This window comes from Helianthus annuus, chromosome 17, assembly GCF_002127325.2.
Source record: "Helianthus annuus cultivar XRQ/B chromosome 17, HanXRQr2.0-SUNRISE, whole genome shotgun sequence".
NCBI lineage: Eukaryota > Viridiplantae > Streptophyta > Magnoliopsida > Asterales > Asteraceae > Helianthus > Helianthus annuus.
In genome coordinates this window covers 178,265,419-178,284,102 of record NC_035449.2, presented here as the reverse complement: position 1 = coordinate 178,284,102, position 18,684 = coordinate 178,265,419, and positions in this window count along the sequence as shown.

The following is an 18,684-nucleotide window of genomic DNA, read 5'->3' as shown; positions in this document are numbered from 1 at the left end:
AACATTGTGAGCACCTACATGTACTCTTAACCTTGTTAAGAAAAGAAAAGCTCTATGCCAAATTCTCGAAGTGTGAATTTTGGCTGCAAGAAGTGTAATTCTTAGGTCATGTGGTAAATCACGAAGGAATTCATGTAGATCCTGCTAAAATAGAAGCAATCACTAAATGGAAGGTCCCACAATCAGCTATGGAAATTAGAAGTTTTCTAGGCTTAGCTGGATACTACAGAAGATTTATTAAGGATTTTTCTAAGATAGCTGTACCCTTGACTAAGTTGACCTGTAAAGCCATTAGGTTTGAATGAGGACCTAGGCAAGAAGAAGCTTTTAGGATTTTAAAGCACAGATTGACAAATGCTCCAATTTTAGCCTTACCTGAAGGAATAGAAGATTTCGAAGTATATTGTGATGCCTCAAGGTTAGGATTTGGATGTGTGTTGATGCAACGCAAGAAGGTAATTGCGTATGCCTCAAGGCAATTGAAAAAGCATGAAGAGAATTATACGACTCATGACTTAGAATTAGGAGCCATAATTTTTGCCCTTAAGATCTGGAGACATTATCTGTATGGAAGTAAGTTTACTGTTTATACAGATCATAAAAGCTTAAGGTACATATTTGGGCAAAAAGAGTTAAATATGAGACAAAGAAGATGGATGGAAATCCTAAGTGATTACGACTGTGATATTCAATATCACGAAGGAAAGGCAAACGTAGTCGCAGATGCCTTAAGTCGTAAGTATCAGGAGAAGCAAAAGCGAGTCCGTGCTCTTAGATTAAATCTACGAATAGATTTAATGGAGCAATTAAAGGAAATTCAGGAAACAGCAATCAAGGACGATGCTGAAGGAATGAAAGGTTACATTAAAGAACTAGAACAAGGAAATGATGGAATTTGGAAATTCCACAAGAAACGAATTTGGGTACCTAAGCAAGGAGAATTAAGAAATAAGATTTTAGAAGAAGCTCATAAATCTAGGTATACTATACATCCAGGAAATAATAAGATGTACCAAGATTTAAGGAAGAATTTTTGGTGGATAGGTATGAAAAAGGATATAGCCGAATACGTATCTAAGTGTTTAACCTGTTCCCAAGTTAAAGCCGAACATCAGAAACCTTCAGGACTAGGGGTGTTCAGAATTCGTTTTGAATTCGAAAAATTCGAAATTCGATTAAATTCGATTCGATTATCAAGAATTCGTTTCGACTATAAAAATTCGAATTCGAATTCGATTCAATTCGAGTCAAGTAAATCGAATACGAATCGAATATGAATTTATAATTTCAAATTCGATTCGATTCGAAATTCGAATAAAAATTATACATTTTATTTTATATTTTTATATATAATACATATATAACTTTTATTGGGCTATACTATAAATTATTTTCAAAATTTATTCCAAGTATGAAAATTACCCATTACCAAACCTACTACATGACCCATAACTAAAACCTAAGTAGCAAATCTATTAATAGATTTCTAACCCTAAAAATATTAACTTGTAGTGGTTATTCCCGAATTCTCGTTTTGAATGTTAGACTTATGATAGTTTATTTGGAAATTTTTAATATGATATCGTGCGCTTTATGGCTGCTTTAAAATTTATGTTTCTTTTTAATAGCTTTTATATGTTTTAAAAGAAAGTTAATCAAATCGAATTTATTCGAATTCAATTCGAATTCGAATTTTTAATCGAATACGAATTGGGTTTTTTATTCGAATACGAATTTGAATCGAATTAGGTAGATTTTAATCGAATACGAATCGAATTCGAATTCAAGGAAAAATTAAAAATATTCGAATAATTCGAAAATTCGATATTCGATTCGATAAACACCCCTATTCAGGACTACTACAACAATTGGAAATGCCTGTATGGAAATGGGAACTCATAACAATAGATTTTGTTACTAAGTTACCCAGAACCAGAAAACGTAATGATGCGATTTGGGTAATTGTAGATCGATTAACCAAATCAGCTCACTTTCTACCAATGAAAGAAACCTTTAGCATGGAAAGGTTAGCAAAGTTGTATGTAGACGAAGTCGTATCTTTACATGGGGTTCCGCTCTCCATTGTATCAGATAGGGATAGTCGTTTCACTTCCCATTTCTGGACTAGTTTCCAGAAAGCAATGGGAACTCGACTAAATCTGAGTACTGCATATCATCCACAAACCGACGGACAAAGTGAAAGGACGATACAAACTTTGGAAGACATGCTCCGAGCAGGTGTAATAGATTTTGGTGGTAATTGGGATAACCATTTACCTTTAATTGAATTCTCCTATAACAATAGTTATCATTCAAGCATTGAAACTGCTCCATTCGAGGCACTGTATGGACGCAAGTGCAGAACTCCAGTATGTTGGGCAGAAATAGGAGAAAATCAACTATCAGGTCCAGAAATCGTACAAGAAACTACTGACAAGATAACTCAGATCAAGGAAAGACTGAAAACGGCTCGAGATCGTCAGAAGAGCTATGCAGACAATCGTCGCAAACCATTAGAATTTCAAGTAGGAGACAAAGTACTATTGAAAGTTTCCCCTTGGAAAGGAGTAGTACGATTTGGTAAGAAAGGAAAACTGAGTCCAAGGTATGTCGGACCATTCCCAGTGCTACAACGAATAGGACCAGTTGCTTATCGCTTACAACTACCAGAAGAACTAGCTGGAGTACATGATGTATTTCATGTATCCAATCTCAAGAAATGTTTATCAGACGAATCCCTGGTAGTACCTCTTCAAGATGTAGAGGTAAACGAAAAACTGAAATTCATAGAAAAACCACTACAGATCGAAGATAGAAAAGTCAAGTTTCTCAAACACAAATGACTAGTGCTGGTCAAAGTCAAATGGAATTCAAAGAGAGGACCAGAATACACTTAGGAGCTAGAATCAGAAATGAAGCGCAAATATCCTCATTTATTCCAATAAATTTCGAGGACGAGATTTTTCTTAAGGTGGGGAGGATGTAACAACTCTCACTAAAAGTAATACTTAGGATGATAGTTAATCAAAAAGAAAACCCTAATTGAGAGACCCAAGTGATTCTGCATTAACCCAAAAATTTTCAGAACAATCGGAATCAGGATCAGGGCCCCTAAAACTCAAGGGGGGTAAACCCTAGTTAACGATTATCTATAATATTTGCTGTCTAAGTTTCGTTTGAGAAAAGTGTCAATTCAGCAAGCCTAGTCCCGAACCCAGCTAGCCTATATAATTAGACTGCTTCCCTTACGGACCGTAAGGGATATGGCTTACGGTCCGTAAGCGTGTCCAAAAATCAGTATAAATAGCAGACATTGGCACTTGCTTTCTGTGATTGAAACGACGTCCAAATTCTCTGTGTACGTCGAGTTATAGCAATAACAGTCCACACCACACACAATTCACGAAGTGCTGCCGCAATCAGGGTAATAACTCGATCGCTATTACGATACAACGTCCGATCGATTATAACTATCCAACGATTGTCCGAGTGCTGCTCAAATTGAGCTTGTACTTTGATTATTCATCGTGATTTCGACTTGAATATTTGAGTGCTGTTCGAATTCGGACTATGCTCTGTTATTCGTCGTGAATCCGTTGAATTATTAAGTATTGCACTTGTAAATCATTGTGAGGGTTTAATCTCGTGAATTGTCATAACTGCTGTATTAGTTACTAACCCGTTTGTGTATGCATTATTGTTAAATTAGGTTAATCAAGGCAAATCAGTAGGCTTATACTTTGCTCGCTAAATCTGCAATGTGAGTCATTCTCTTTTTATCAACTGTTTTACAAAACTCCAAAACTATTTTCAAAGTTATAATAAAGGGATTAAGTCTATGTAATTGCCAAATTACAGCCGGTATGTGGGGTTTTGTATACATTACTTGTTTCCCGTCACACTTGGACAAACGGGTGGCCAAGGGGTGATCTGACCACAGTCACAGACACCATTGGACAAATGGGCTAGCCAATGGATGGTCGAGTGACAAATACTGTGGGTAGATGGTTTGATATTAGAAACATTGTAATCGCTCTTAATACTGTAAATTATAACAAATGTAATGTTTTCAGTAAAATGAATGATTCACTCAGTATTTCCCCGCTGACAAAACCTTTTCCAAACATGTTTCAGGTGATCTGTTGTGATCCAAGGAAAGTGCCGTGAAGCACTACAAGCTCAGAGAAGTGGCTCAATGTAAATAAATAAAGAAACATGTTTTGAGAAATAAAGATTTCCTTGTGAAATCATCTTATTGTAAATTATGGGATTTTATCCCTAAAACTTTATGTAATATACTAAACGGGCATTTTTAGTATTAAAAGATCCTGTGTTAAAAGACTTCCGCTGTCGCTTAAATTAAATACCACGGGATTCCTGTCCCGCAGCTCTTGAACCGGGTCAAACCGGGGCCGAGGGCCGTGACACCAAGGATCCAACTGCTGTTGTGGCGTGTTTGCTATCCAAAGCATCTGAAGCTGAATCGATGTTGTGGCACAGACGCATGGCCCATATTCACTATCGAAAAATGAATTACCTTGTTAAAATGAACTAGTGAAAGGGGTTCCAATGCAGAGGTTTCAAGTGGAAGAAAAATGTCTTCCATGTCAAAAGGGAAAACAACACAAGAAACCTCATAAGTCTAAAACAGTAAATTCCATAGATGCCCCTTATGAATTACTTCACATGGATTTATTCGGTCCAGTGAACGTGAGGAGCATAGGTGGAAAGTACTACTGTCTTGTTGTCACTAATGATTACTCACGATATTCATGGGTTTTCTTTTTAGGTACAAAAGATGAGACAACGGAGATGCTGATAGATCTTTTTACAAATCTGGAAAACGTCCATGATGCAAGGATCAAGAGGATAAGGAATGACAATGGCACGGAGTTCAAGAATCGAATTCTGGATCTCTGCTGTCTTCGGAAGGGAACTGAACATCAATATTCCGCTCCTTATACGCCTCAACAGAATGGAGTCGCTGAGAGGAAAAACAGAACGTTGATTGAAGCTGCTAGGACGATGCTTTCAGATTCAAAGCTACCAGTTCTTTTCTGGGGAGAAGCTGTGAATACAGCTTGCTACGTCCTAAACAAAGTTTTGACTGTTAAACGTTTTAATAAAACTTGTCATGAATTGATGTTTAACAAGAAACCAAACTTGGAAGGCTTTGAACCATTTGGATTACCCTGCACCATTGTGCGAAACAAAGATAAACAAAAATTCGATGAGGTAGCTGATGATGGCTACTTTCTAGGTAATGTGTCTGGCACACCGAATAAAAGGGTTTTTAATCTAAAAACTGGAAAAATTGAGGTTGTGTTTAATGTTGAAATTACTTCATACAAACCTCAACAATCAACGAATGGACTAGCTATATTATATGATTATGAAAGCACTTTTAAATCATTTAATATTCCTGAGTTTCTTAATGCAGATGATTCTCAGTTGATTCAAATAGTGATCAGTGAAGGCGATGAAGGCGAGTTCATGCCTAGATCGAATGTTGATATGTCAGATGCTCCGGAATCTTCCCAAGGTGTTGCTGATCCTGATTCAAGCGATAGTGACTCTGAACCCATTCAGGGGGAGGAGTTTGTTAATCCGTTTGCAAATCAGAATATTCAGGGGGAGGTTGGATCAAATCTGGCTGACAATCTAGAAGTTGATGCTGTTGCTTATACACAAGCAAATAGGGATCATGATCATCCAGTTGACATGATACTTGGGGATCCTACTGCAGGTGTTCAGACGAGAAGAAGCATAGCTGCGAATTCTGGGTTATTTGTTTCTATTGAGAAGACTGGGATAGTGAACGAGTGCTTGTACAGTTGCTTTATTTCCCAAGAGGAGCCGAAGAACATTCATATGGCTCTTAAAGACAATTCATGGGTTGAAGCTATGCAAGAAGAATTGGCCCAGTTTGCTAAGTTGAAGGTTTGGGAGTTAGTGGACCTTTCTAAAGGTGAAAGAGAGATTGGCACTAAATGGGTGTTTAGGTGCAAGAAAGATGAGAGAGGAATAGTAACACGCAACAAGGCTCGTTTGGTGGTAAAAGGTTTCAATCAGCAAGAAGGAATAGATTACAATGAGGTGTTTGCACCAGTGGCAAGGTTGGAGGCAATTCGTTTGTTTCTAGCTTTCGCTTCATTCAAGGGCTTTAAAGTTTACCAACTAGACGTGAAGAGTGCATTTCTTTACAGGAAAGTCCAAGAAGTGGTGTATGTCTCACAACCAAATGGGTTCATTGATCCAAACTATCCAGATCGGGTTTACAAACTTGATAAGGCTTTGTATGGTTGACATCAAGCACCCAGGGCGTGGTACGAGACACTGTCTACACATCTAATCAAGAATGGTTTTGAGAGAGGTCAGATTGACAGTACACTGTTCATCAAGAGGAAGAAAGAAGATTTTCTGCTGGTACAAGTATACGTGGATGACATTATCTTTGGATCATCATATGAGAACATGTGTAAGAAGTTTGAAAAGGTGATGAAGAGCAAGTTTGAAATGAGCGCAATGGGTGAGCTGTCTTACTTTCTGGGATTGCAAGTTGAACAGAAGGAGGATGGGATGTTTATTCATCAAACAAAGTATGTGTATGACATTTTGAATCGGTTCAAAATGAATGATTGCTCTACTTTTAACACACCCATTTGCGAAAATCACAATCTAGGCCCAGATCATGAAAGTACTGAAGACGTTGATCCTACTCAATACAGGGCGATGATTGGTTCTCTAATGTACTTGACTGCTTCAAGACCTGATATCATGTTTGCCGTATACTTGTGTGCCAGATATCAGGCTAATCCAAAGGAGTCACACATGAAAGCAGTGAAGCGGATTCTTCGTTACTTGAAGGGGAAACCTAAACTCGGGTTGTGGTATCAAACTGATAGTGATTTGAGGTTCGTTGCTTACACTGATTCAGACTTTGGGGGATGCAAGTCGAACAGGAAGTCTACAACCGGTGGTTGTCAGTTCTTGGGAGGCAAGATTGTGTCTTGGCAGTGCAAGAAGCAATCTTGTGTGTCTACCTCTACTTGTGAAGCTGAATATATTGCTGCTGGAAGCTGCTGCTCTCAGGTTCTCTGGATTCAACAGCAGATGCGCGATTACGGTTTGGATTTCACTCGTACTCCTATTATGATAGATAATAATGCCACTATTTCAATCACAAACAATCCCGTAAAGCACAATAGAACTAAACATATTGACATACGTCATCATTTTATACGGGATTGTGCTGAAAAAGAGACTAATTGAATTACACCAAGTCGACACAGAAGATAACCTGGCAGATCTTTACACTAAAGCTTTTGATAGAGCTCGCTTTGAACACTTAGTCGAACTCAACGGGATGAGGAATCCTAAATAACTGTTTTTTCATAAGAATTTTGTAAATAGTTTACTGCTTTCTTAAAAATAAAAAATACAAAAACATTGAAAAATCAAAAACATAAAAAAAAAAGAAAATCAAAAATGAGTTATCACTGTGTGAAAAAGAAGAAATGATAGTACATCAGTAAGTTAGACTGTCACACTCAAACTGAATTAAATTGCTTACGTGTGATAGCAGCTTCATCATATGATGTACCAGTAGACAAAAGCATGAAATAATCAACTTACAAATGTGATATAAACCTAAACGAATTGAGTATGAGTGGGGAACACATCAGTGGTGTATGGTTTAATGACCTTAAATCTTGCGTTGATAGATTGCCAAAATCTGAGGTTTTAGGTCTTTATACTGTTGTTTCATCTGGGGATATCAAGGTTGTCCTTCTGCTGCATCCAGATATATGCTGAACTAGGCACAACCAGGATATCTTAAAGGAGCTAAAAATGCCAAAACCCTGAAAATGAAGAAGCTCTCATAAAGAGTCATTCAAATGTGAAAAATGCATAAATCGTACCAAAAATGGTATTTGTCTTAGCCCTCGTTAGATATTTTGGTCTCTTTGCTGTACGGAAGTACTGACCTGTTCACCAATTATCTAAACGTTGAAAAATAAAACGGATGAATTCAGTATACTCACCTACTGCGATGAATCTTTGTGCATACCTTGATTGCGGGGATATATCCTGAAGTGGGACACACTAAATATTTCAGAATAATATTACCTTAAAGTATCATACGGTAATGGTACTTGAAATGTTTATGCATTTTTTTAGGTGGACAAACATACTGGTAATCGTCTTGGACTGCTTTTCATGAAAAATTACATAAAGAATTAACTAATGGTGTGAAACAGTTTGATTGTGCTGATATGATCTTCTTACCGGTGATTCTCACAAAAATAGAGTGCTTATTGCTTTTCGTATTTATTTGCTTTCAGAAAATCCAAAAATACAAAAATAGTGTCTTTTTCTGTTACAATTCTTAATGTATGGAAAACTGTTATTCTTGGAGGAGTTGTTACCGATAGGGGGAGACGGTGTTAGAAAGTGGGTTCAAATTTTAAATCATGCAGGTTATAAGGTGTTTGATAAAAAATGTTGCGTGTTGGTGCTTAATTTGAAAATGCTTAATCAAGTCCAAGTTTGTATTAAGTCTATTAGGCCCAAGTTTATGTAATTGTAATATGGGCAAAGCCCAAATTCGTAGGTCTTGGCTGTGTTATATAAACAGCCTTAGTCTACATGTTTAGGGTTAGACTTTTCGAGATTGTGATAGAGCATTCGATTTGAGAGAGTTTAGAACAAACAGAAATAGGCTGTTAGGTTCTTGGAGATCTTAGTGATTGTAAAACGTTTCTAAGGTTTGATAATCACAGAAGATCAGTTTGAAAGATTGTGTGTTTGTGTGTTCGAGTTCATATTCATCTACACGTTCTTGTTTCGGGTTCGAAGGTTTATCAAGGGGATTCCGCACCCTTGATAGATTAACAGTCTTGTTACGATCCATACGGGATACGGGTACCTACAGGTTTCCGAAGGTGAGATCTGTGGAGTTTAAAGGGGAAACTGAATTATGCAGACTGTAAAGAGCAATAGGCATTTGAAAATCCAGTATTCCACCCAATTCACAAGAAGCTATGTAAGGCCACTCAAAACCCTAACGCTCTCTGCACAGATTCATCTGTTTTGTTTGATTGATTATCAGTTTATGATTCTCGGTACGTTTCTTCAACTCCTAAGTTTTTTTTTTCAAAGTTTTTTTTTCTGAGTTTCAAACCCTATATCATTTGTTCTTTGTTTAATCTGTTTTTTTTATCGATTTTAAAAGGTATGGCTTAATAACAAGGAAGATGATGGTTGCGGGGTATTGTTTACAAGCGTTTGAAGTCTTCAATTCATATAAGTTTTAGATATGGCAGGTGCATGAATTGTGTTAGTAGGTATAATTATACGTTTATTGTGTTACTGCTTGCTAAATTAGGGTTGTGATTATGATTATTGATGTTGGATCTTGTAGATTGGTGTGTTTTGAATACGAAATTGATATGAATATTTTGGAATTTTAAACAATTTGAATAACGCAATTACTTTTTGTTTAATTAGTTTATGTTACTCAGGAAACTTATGATATCTTATATATCTGTTGATTTACAATAGCATTCTTTAGAAGCTATCTATGTTGAAGAAGTGTAACTGTCAAATGTACACAATAGTGTAACTAGATGTTAGTTAATGTATTTGTGACTAAATTTGTTTGTACAACAGAGTACTGCGGTGAATATTATAGTAGGATCTCACGTATGGGTTGACGATCCGAACAAAGCATGGATTGATGGGCAGGTAATAAAAATTACTGGCCAAGAAGCTGAGATCGAGACTCCTGACCTCAAAAAGGTTGGTAGTTTATATTTTATTTTAATTATATTATTTTCATGTTTATATCAACAACCAACAACTGCTTGTATACATTGTTGTTATGGTTTACTTTCAGGTAGTTGCTAAGTTATCAAATGTATATCCAAAGGACACAGAAGCTCCAGCTGGTGGTGTTGATGACATGACAAAACTATCATATTTGCATGAGCCAGGAGTCCTGTAGAATTTAAGAATTAGATACGAACTCAATGAAATTTACGTAGGCTACCTACCTACCTTCTTATATTGAAACATATAATTATTTTGTTTAATCCTCACATGTTTCAAAACCATTGCAGGCTTACACCGGAAACATTCTAATTGCAATAAACCCATTCCAAAAGTTACCTCATTTGTACGATGGTCATATGATGGAAGAATATAAGGGAGCACCGTTTGGAGAACTGAGTCCGCATGTATTTGAAGTAGCTAATGCGTCTTACAGGTCTCTGTCATTTATTGAGCGACTTAACAATTATTTTGCATGTTTTCAACATATAATTTTGTCTTTAATGAAACTAGGGCTATGATTAAGGAGGGTAAAAGTAATTCCATTCTGGTCAGTGGTGAAAGTGGAGCAGGCAAAACGGAGACAACCAAAATGCTTATGTAGTATTTAGCATATTTGGGTGGTCGGAAAGCTACTGAAGGACACATAGTTGAACCACAAGTTCTAGAAGTATGATACATGGCGTATAGTTCTATATTAAAACTACTTATGTAACACCCCGTGTTACCGAAAGTAAAAGTCAAAGTCAAGATTGACTCCTTTGACCGTAGTTAATCTATTTTGTGTTTATGTTACGTCATTTTTATTATGTGGAGTAATTAATCGAATTAACCGAAGTTTATTTATCAATGCGAACCGCTTTACAACTGTGAATAATAGGAAGTAACAATGCGATAAAGTCAATTAATCAATAATCGAGCTAATCTAATCATCATCGAACTCGAGACTCGAATTACGCGAAATTTGGTGTTAATATACGTGTGTGTGTGCCTTATGTGTTACTTGTGCGTGTCTACTTTATGTTGTGTGTGATAATCAATCGAAACTCGACTCGACTCGAAATCGAAAACTTAATCGAACTCAATCGAAATCGAATCATGATAATTGGTGGAGAAGAGATAGCGCGAGAGATAGATGATTGTATGTTAGATATAGTGGTTGGGATTAAAAGTAATTTGAATAGGAAACTCTATCGTATTCCCATCAATCGCAATCGAGATCGAAATATCAAAAATCGTCGTACCGAACACTCGAATCAGGCAGCTGAACGATCAGGCTCTCAGCCGATCGAACAGCCTAGCTGATAGGACTGCTGTCCGATCGGACAGGCTGTCCGATCATGCTGCCTGACCGATCGGCCAACACTTTCCTCTCATGGCATCCTATAAATACCCCTGTCATTGTCATCTTTACCACTTTTGGAAAGCTCTGACCGACCGGCTCGTGCTCTCATCCTTTTTCTCAGATTTCTCTCGATTCCGGTAAGATTTCATCCTAAATCTTGTACTTTCTTGATCTATACACACTCCTACACCTTTCTATCTTTCAAATCTTGACTTCTAACCGTGAAATCATCAAGATTCAAGTTTTCTAGGATGATGTCACCATGGTGTTCTTGAAGAACTTCATGTTTTGGCTTCAATCCACCACGAATCACTTGGGTCTAGCCGATTTCCACATAAACAAAAAAAGATCTTTCATAGATCTAAACATTTCACGGTGAAAAGGATTGAAAGATGGTTTTCCAACTTTCTTTCAACTCTTTTACACTCGATGCCTTCAAAACTGATAGAAACGGAACTTGTGCCGACTTGCAAATCATTCCGGTGGTTGTATGACTCAAGATCTGGATTCTATCCACGAGGTTCACCGATTTCGGGTTAAACATTAAACTCCGTTCCAAACAGTTCACCGACCGGATTTGGGTGATTCCTGTCCGATCAGGAGGAACAAGTAAGAACGAGGGTTCTATGGTTCAACTTGTTGTCAAAACACCTCGATATAACGACATACAATCAGAACAACCAAGTGTTAGACGAACAGGCTGATCAGGCCAGGATGCTGACCGATCGGACTGTTGTCCGAACGGACAGCCAGCCGATCGGACAGTCAGCCGATCGACCAGGCCAGCCGATCGGCTAGCACCTGGCCCCACACTGAACAATTCCATGAAGTCTAGTATTGAACGAACTGCTGTTCGATCGGACTATCATCCGATTTGAATTACTCTTCGGATCATGAGATACTATGCTTCAACACTTAGTCGGTTTTCAACATGTTCAACGCATTGGAGTGCCACCCGATCGAACAGCCGTCCGATCATGTGACAACCTGATAAGAACTTGTTTGCTGAAGTACCTAACTGATCGGTTAGCCGGCCGATCAAACGGAACGTTCGATCGATCGACCTGAAAGGTAAAGATACTTCAATGTTTCCAAATGCTACAACGGAAACTTCAAAAGTCAAACCATCATACACAAACACATCCTTCTCAAAGGAAGAAACAATCCACTCGAACAGCCATCCGATCGGCCTACCGACCGACCGGACATTTTCCGAACGGACTGTCAAGCCGAACGGTCAGCCGCCCGACCGGACAACCGTCCGATCGACCAGCTGTCCGACCCTCCAACACTTGTTTTTCCGTTTTACGCGTTGCTTATCGTTATGCTATCGAACTATTCCGGCTAACCCTACTCTCAAGTGCTCCCTTCAATCCATCAATCACTGTGAGTATACTCGATCCCTTTTTGCTTTCAGCACTTTTGGGTGTTACATAAGTTACTTATTCTAAATCACAATCGAACACACTACTCAGTTAGTTTAAACGCTAACCGTTACCACATGTATTACGTGACTAAATGAATGCTTGTTGTTATGTTTACACGTGGAATGCTGTCTACCTGCCTTAACGACGATAGTACTATAGTTTGGACTCAGCACCCGTTCACACGGGGGTTGTTAAGGACAATTACTTGCATGGATTATGGTGGTAATCATGTATTGCGAACTGCCTCGGGCAGTCAACCCGCGGTCATTGGTATCGATAGATCCATGTCGATAATTAACATGCTTCATTTTCCTCTGTGTACGTGCTGGTTATGCGTAAACTATTTCGAACTCTATATGCTATTATCAAACTTGTATGCTCACCTTTACATTATATGTATTGACTTTATTTTAACGTATGTGACAGGTGTTTAAGATGCTTAACTGCTAGGAAGGCGAAGCTAGAATAAAAGTCTAGAGCATAGTTGTCTGTAGATCTTGCAGCTCGAGTCTCTAGACATAGATAAACAATATTTATATTTAAATCTGAGTTGTCGGAACAGAATATTTGACTAGATGTTATCTGTAATAATTTGTTTGCTATTTGAGGTACGGTATGGGACGTATTATATAAATTAAATAGTAATGATAGTTGTTATGGAAACTTCTGGACAATCTGTTTCGCTCAGTGCCATGCCCCGATGATTCCGCCATCGGTTGGGGTGTGACAGATTGGTATCAGAGCCATAACTATAGGGAATTAGGCTAGACTCAACCTAGTCTGGGTCAAAGTCTTAGAGACCTAGGCTATAGTTAGGAACCAACAGACCAAGCTTATGTGCTATATATCCTGCTAATTCTCATCATCACCGCACTCGAATTTTCAATAATGAGAAGGCGATTTAGTCAAGATTAGGTGTGAAAACCGCAAACTCTCGACTAAATTGCCGGATCAATGCTGTTTTTATCAACTTATCAATAATCTCTTCATTATGCTTTTTCAATAATGAATGCTTGTTCAACGAGGAGAATTATACCAAATCAGGAGTGAAACCCATATTTTGATGAATAATCTCCTCAATTTTACTAAGAACAAGGAAGAAGTTGCTAAGCTAGGGGTGAAACCCTAACCTTGACAACTTGTTCCGACTTTAATTTATCTCACCAAGGCCTCGACGAACTCCAACGACCTGAACTCACGAGTATGACTTAGGGAATACATGCTGAATGCCCAAGAATCGAGGCGGAAACACGATCCCGAAAGTCGAAATGCGACGACAAATCTATTGAGAATAGTCGAATCGCTTTGGGTAGTCGATGTCTAATAGCCGCAGACAATCTATTTCTCGATTTTTATGTGTTCCGATTCTGAGCTCGCAACTGCTGACTCTGATAATTCGTCGATTTTATGTATTTTTAAGTGTGTTTATCTGTTTATGTGTTTAATTTTGGTATTTATTCGATTATTGCTCTCACTTCGATCGACACACACGACTCGCATTGCTCTTCCATCTCAAAACGATAACAAGTCGCTGCAAATCTAGACGAAATTATGCTACGATATACGCCTATACTATACTCGACATGCTATATGATTAAACTATACTACTCGATATACTATATGCGACCGATATATACGAACGACACGTGAGCTTTGAATGATAGGTTTCTGTATTCTGACTGCCTCTGTGATTGAATGCGTAAGTGCTTCTGTGCTTCTGTGTTTCTGTGCCTTACGTGCCTACGTGCTTATGTGCTTCTGTGACTACGTGAATCTGTGATTATGTGCCTATGTGTTTATGCGATACGTGTTTCGACGTGTTCCTAAGCTTTAGTAAGTGGTAGACGTGTGAGATGAGATTCGATTTTGATGTGTCTGAGACCTACGACGATGTCTGTTGCAGACCATGTCGTCATCCGGACACCGAACCCCACTTACCCGCCAAGAAAAGAGAGACAGACGTCTTGCTGCTATCATCGCCAAACAAGTAGCCAAGGCGGTGAGCGATGTCTATGAAAACGTCAGCAAATCGTCTGAGGAGTCGAGAACTGAATCTCCCAAAGACGCTACCAAGACTGTTTTCAGCTTTAAACAGTTCAAGGCATGCGGACCAAAGGAATTCACCGGAGAAGATGGCCCAACAGCTATGTTTCAATGGTTTGATTCCATCGAAGTCACTCTGCGCCAAAGCGGCTGTCCAGAAAATCTCCGTACCCTAAACGCAACCGGCGTCTTCCAGTCCCGAGCTCTAGACTGGTGGACGGCCGAGCGAAACAAACGCGGGAATGATGCAGCTTATGAGCTGACATGGAAAGAGCTGAAAGCCATCATGATGGACGAATTCTGCCCTCCCCATGAACGCCAAAAGCTGGAGGACGAGTTTTGGAACATTAAGCAGAAGGATGGAGATAACGCAGCCCTAACTGCTCGCTTTAAACAGCTCAGCATCATTTGCCCCGATCAAGTCAAGACGTCAGACATGGCCATCAAGAAGTACATTCGAGCTCTGCCCGATTGTGTTGCCGATTTTGTTCACGCCGCGAAGACATCATCAATTGAAGAGACTTACTTGCTTGCCGCTTAGATCAACGGCAAGCGACTGGTTTCTGGGATAAGCCCTCCAAGTCTCTGCATCAAGCCACCACTGCATCGACCGCCGAAACCGCCACTGCTCAACCATCCAAGTCATCACGCCGCAAGAAGAAGCACAACAACGACAGCAGCGCCAGCAACAAGAACTATGCTGTCACCACCACTGCTGCTCCTCTGCAAGCCGTACCGGCCCAGCAGCAGTCTCATTATCGACCAGCACCAGTTACTCAAGAGCCGCCAGCAAACCGTGCTTACACAGGTTCCCACCCGCTCTGCCCGACATGCTCATATCATCATCCGGTGGGTCTCGCCTGTCGTTTCTACGCTCATTGCAATTTATACGGCCATTTTACTGCCAATTGTCACTATAGTCCTCGTCAAGCCCCAGTTCAAGCAACTGCTCATCAAGCTCTACTCCCAGCCCCGCAAGGCCAACAAGCGGCTCAGGCACCCGCGATCAATACTCGAGTCTGCTTTGCATGTGGTGACCCTAACCATTTTGCAAATACGTGCCCGAACAGGGTTGTGAAGCAAGAGCCCCAGCAGCAGCAGCAACAAGCAGCACGCGCCAGAACCTTCAACATTAATTCTCGTCAAGCCCATGCTAACAACAACGTGGTTAATGGTACGTTCCTTGTGAATGGTATTTATGCATCATGTTTATTTGATACTGGAGCCGATAACTGCTTTGTGTCGTTTGAATTCGAGAAGCTCCTTAGTCGTAAACGCTCTTATCTCCCCTCGTCATTCGAAGTTGAAGTCGCTACTGGAAGAACTGTCGCCGTTAATTCTGTTCTTCGTGATTGTACTCTCGAGCTCAACAATCACATCTTTCCAATCGACCTCATTCCGATGCAACTCGGAAGTTTTGACGTCATAGTAGGCATGGACTTTCTTCGCGAAAACCATGCTGAAGTTGTGTGCTTCGATTCTCGCTCGCGAATGGTGACTTATTGTGTGTCTATGGCGAAACTGCTTCGAAAGGTCTCAAGCTCCTGTCATGTATCCAAGCTAGCAAGTATCTCCGCAAGGAATATAGAGCTTTCTTGGCTAACATTGTAGTAGCGGAGAAGGAAAAGAAAGGGAGTCCTGGAATAAACGATGTCCCCGTTGTGTGTGAGTTTCCGAGTGTGTTCGCTGATGATCTCCCAGGCTTACCGCCAAGTCGTGATATCGACTTCCGTATTGACCTCATTCCTGGAGCTAACCCCGTAGCCAAAGCCCCTTATCAACTCGCGCCATCTGAAATGCGGGAACTCTCGAACCAACTCCAAGATTTACTTGAAAAAGGTTTTATTCACCCGAGCACCTCTCCTTGGGGCGCATCAGTCCTCTTCGTCAAAAAGAAGGATTGGTCGTTCAGGATGTGTATCGACTACCAGGAATTGAATAAGTTAACCATCAAGAACCGTTACCCCCTACCTCGCATCGACGATTTATTTGATCAACTGCAAGGTGCTACGTGTTTCTCGAAGATCGATCTATGCTCAGGCCATCATCAGCTACGTATTCAAGAAGAAGATATACCTAAAACCGCTTTTCGCACTCGTTACGGCCACTATGAGTTCATTGTTATGCCTTTTGGTTTAACCAACGCACCCGCGGTTTTCATGGATCTGATGAATCGTGTGTGTAAGCCTAACCTCGACCGTTTCATCATCGTGTTCATCGACAATGTCTTGATCTATTCCAAATCTAAAGCCGAACACGCGCAACATCTACGTTTGGTTCTCGAGTTACTTCAGGGGAACCGACTCTATGCCAAGTTCTCCAAGTGCGAATTTTGGTTAGAAGAAGTTCAGTTTCTGGGTCACATCGTGAATAGTCAAGGTATCCATGTCGATCCTGCGAAGATTGAAGCAGTTAAGAGTTGGATTACACCAAAGAACCCGTCTGAAGTCCGTTCTTTTCTCGGATTAGCGGGCTATTATTGACGATTTATCGAAGGATTCTCCAAGATCGCTGTGCCGCTTACCGCTCTTACGCATAAAGACAGGTCTTTTGTTTGGGGAACAACAAGAGTCTGCTTTCCAAACCCTCAAATACAAGCTTTGCAATGCTCCTGTTCTCGCACTGTCCAATGGGAACGACGATTTCATTTTCTACTGTGATGCTTCCAACCTTGGTCTTGGTTGTGTCCTCATGCAACGAGACAAGGTTATAGCTTACGCTTCTCGACAACTCAAAATCCACGAGAAGAACTTTACAACCCATGATCTCGAGCTAGGCGTGGTTGTTTTTGCATTAAAGATTTGGCGACACTACCTGTATGGTACTAAGTGTACGATCTTCACCGATCACAGGAGTTTACAACACGTCTTTAATCAGAGAGAACTCAATATGCGTCAATGCCGATGGGTAGAACTCCTCAACGATTACGACTGTGAGATTCGTTATCACCCAGGCAAGGCAAATGTCGTTGCCGACGCGCTCAGCAGACGGAGTTATTTGCTCAGTATTCGTAATACCCAAGCCCAACACGATCTCGAAACCCTCATCCATGAAGCTCAACATGCTTGCTTTAATGAACGAACCTTGAAGAAGGAGAGAATCTATCACGATGGAGCTCAGCTTGTAAGAAAATCGAATGGGATCTTCTATTTTCTGGACCGAATTTGGATCCCTAAGCGGACCGAAAAATGTACCAGGATCTTCGCTACAAGTACTGGTGGCCGGGTATGAAAAGGGATATCGCTCTCTATGTCGGAAGATGCCTGACTTGTGCAAGGGTCAAGGCTGAACATCAAAGGCCCTCTGGCTTACTCGAACAACTGCCAATTCCTATATGGAAGTGGGAGAGTATAGCTATGGATTTCATAACAAAGCTTCCGCCCATGTCATCAGGTCACGACAGCATTTCGGTTATTGTTGATCGTTTGACCAAATTAGCCCACTTTTTGCCAATACGGGAAGACTACAAGGTAGAATGATTAGCCTGAATCTACACCGACGAGATCATTTGTAATCATGGTACGCCTCGTGACGTCATCTCTGACTATGATGCTCGGTTTACCTCGCGATTGTGGGAAACGTTTCAAGCAGCTCTTGGTACGTCGCTTAACTTAAGTACCGCATTCCATCCTCAAACCGATGGACAGACTGAAAGAATGATCCGTACTCTTGAAGACATGCTCCGTGCGTGTGTCATAGACTTCGGCGGCAATTGGAACAAATATCTGCCGCTAGTCGAATTCTCGTACAATAACAGTTATCATACCAGCATCCAAATGGCACCATTCGAGGCCCTATATGGAAGAAGATGTCGATCGCCTATTGTGTGGCACGAGATCGGTCACTCGCAATTAACCGGTCCTGGGCTATTGCAAGAAATGACTGACAAAGTCCTCCAAATTCGAGATAACTTGTTGAAAGCTCGAAGTAGACAGAAGAGTTACGCCGATAGAAGACGCAAGCCCCTGGAATTTGACGTTGGCGACCACGTACTCCTAAAGGTATCACCTTGGAAGGGTGTGGTCAGATTCGGCAAGA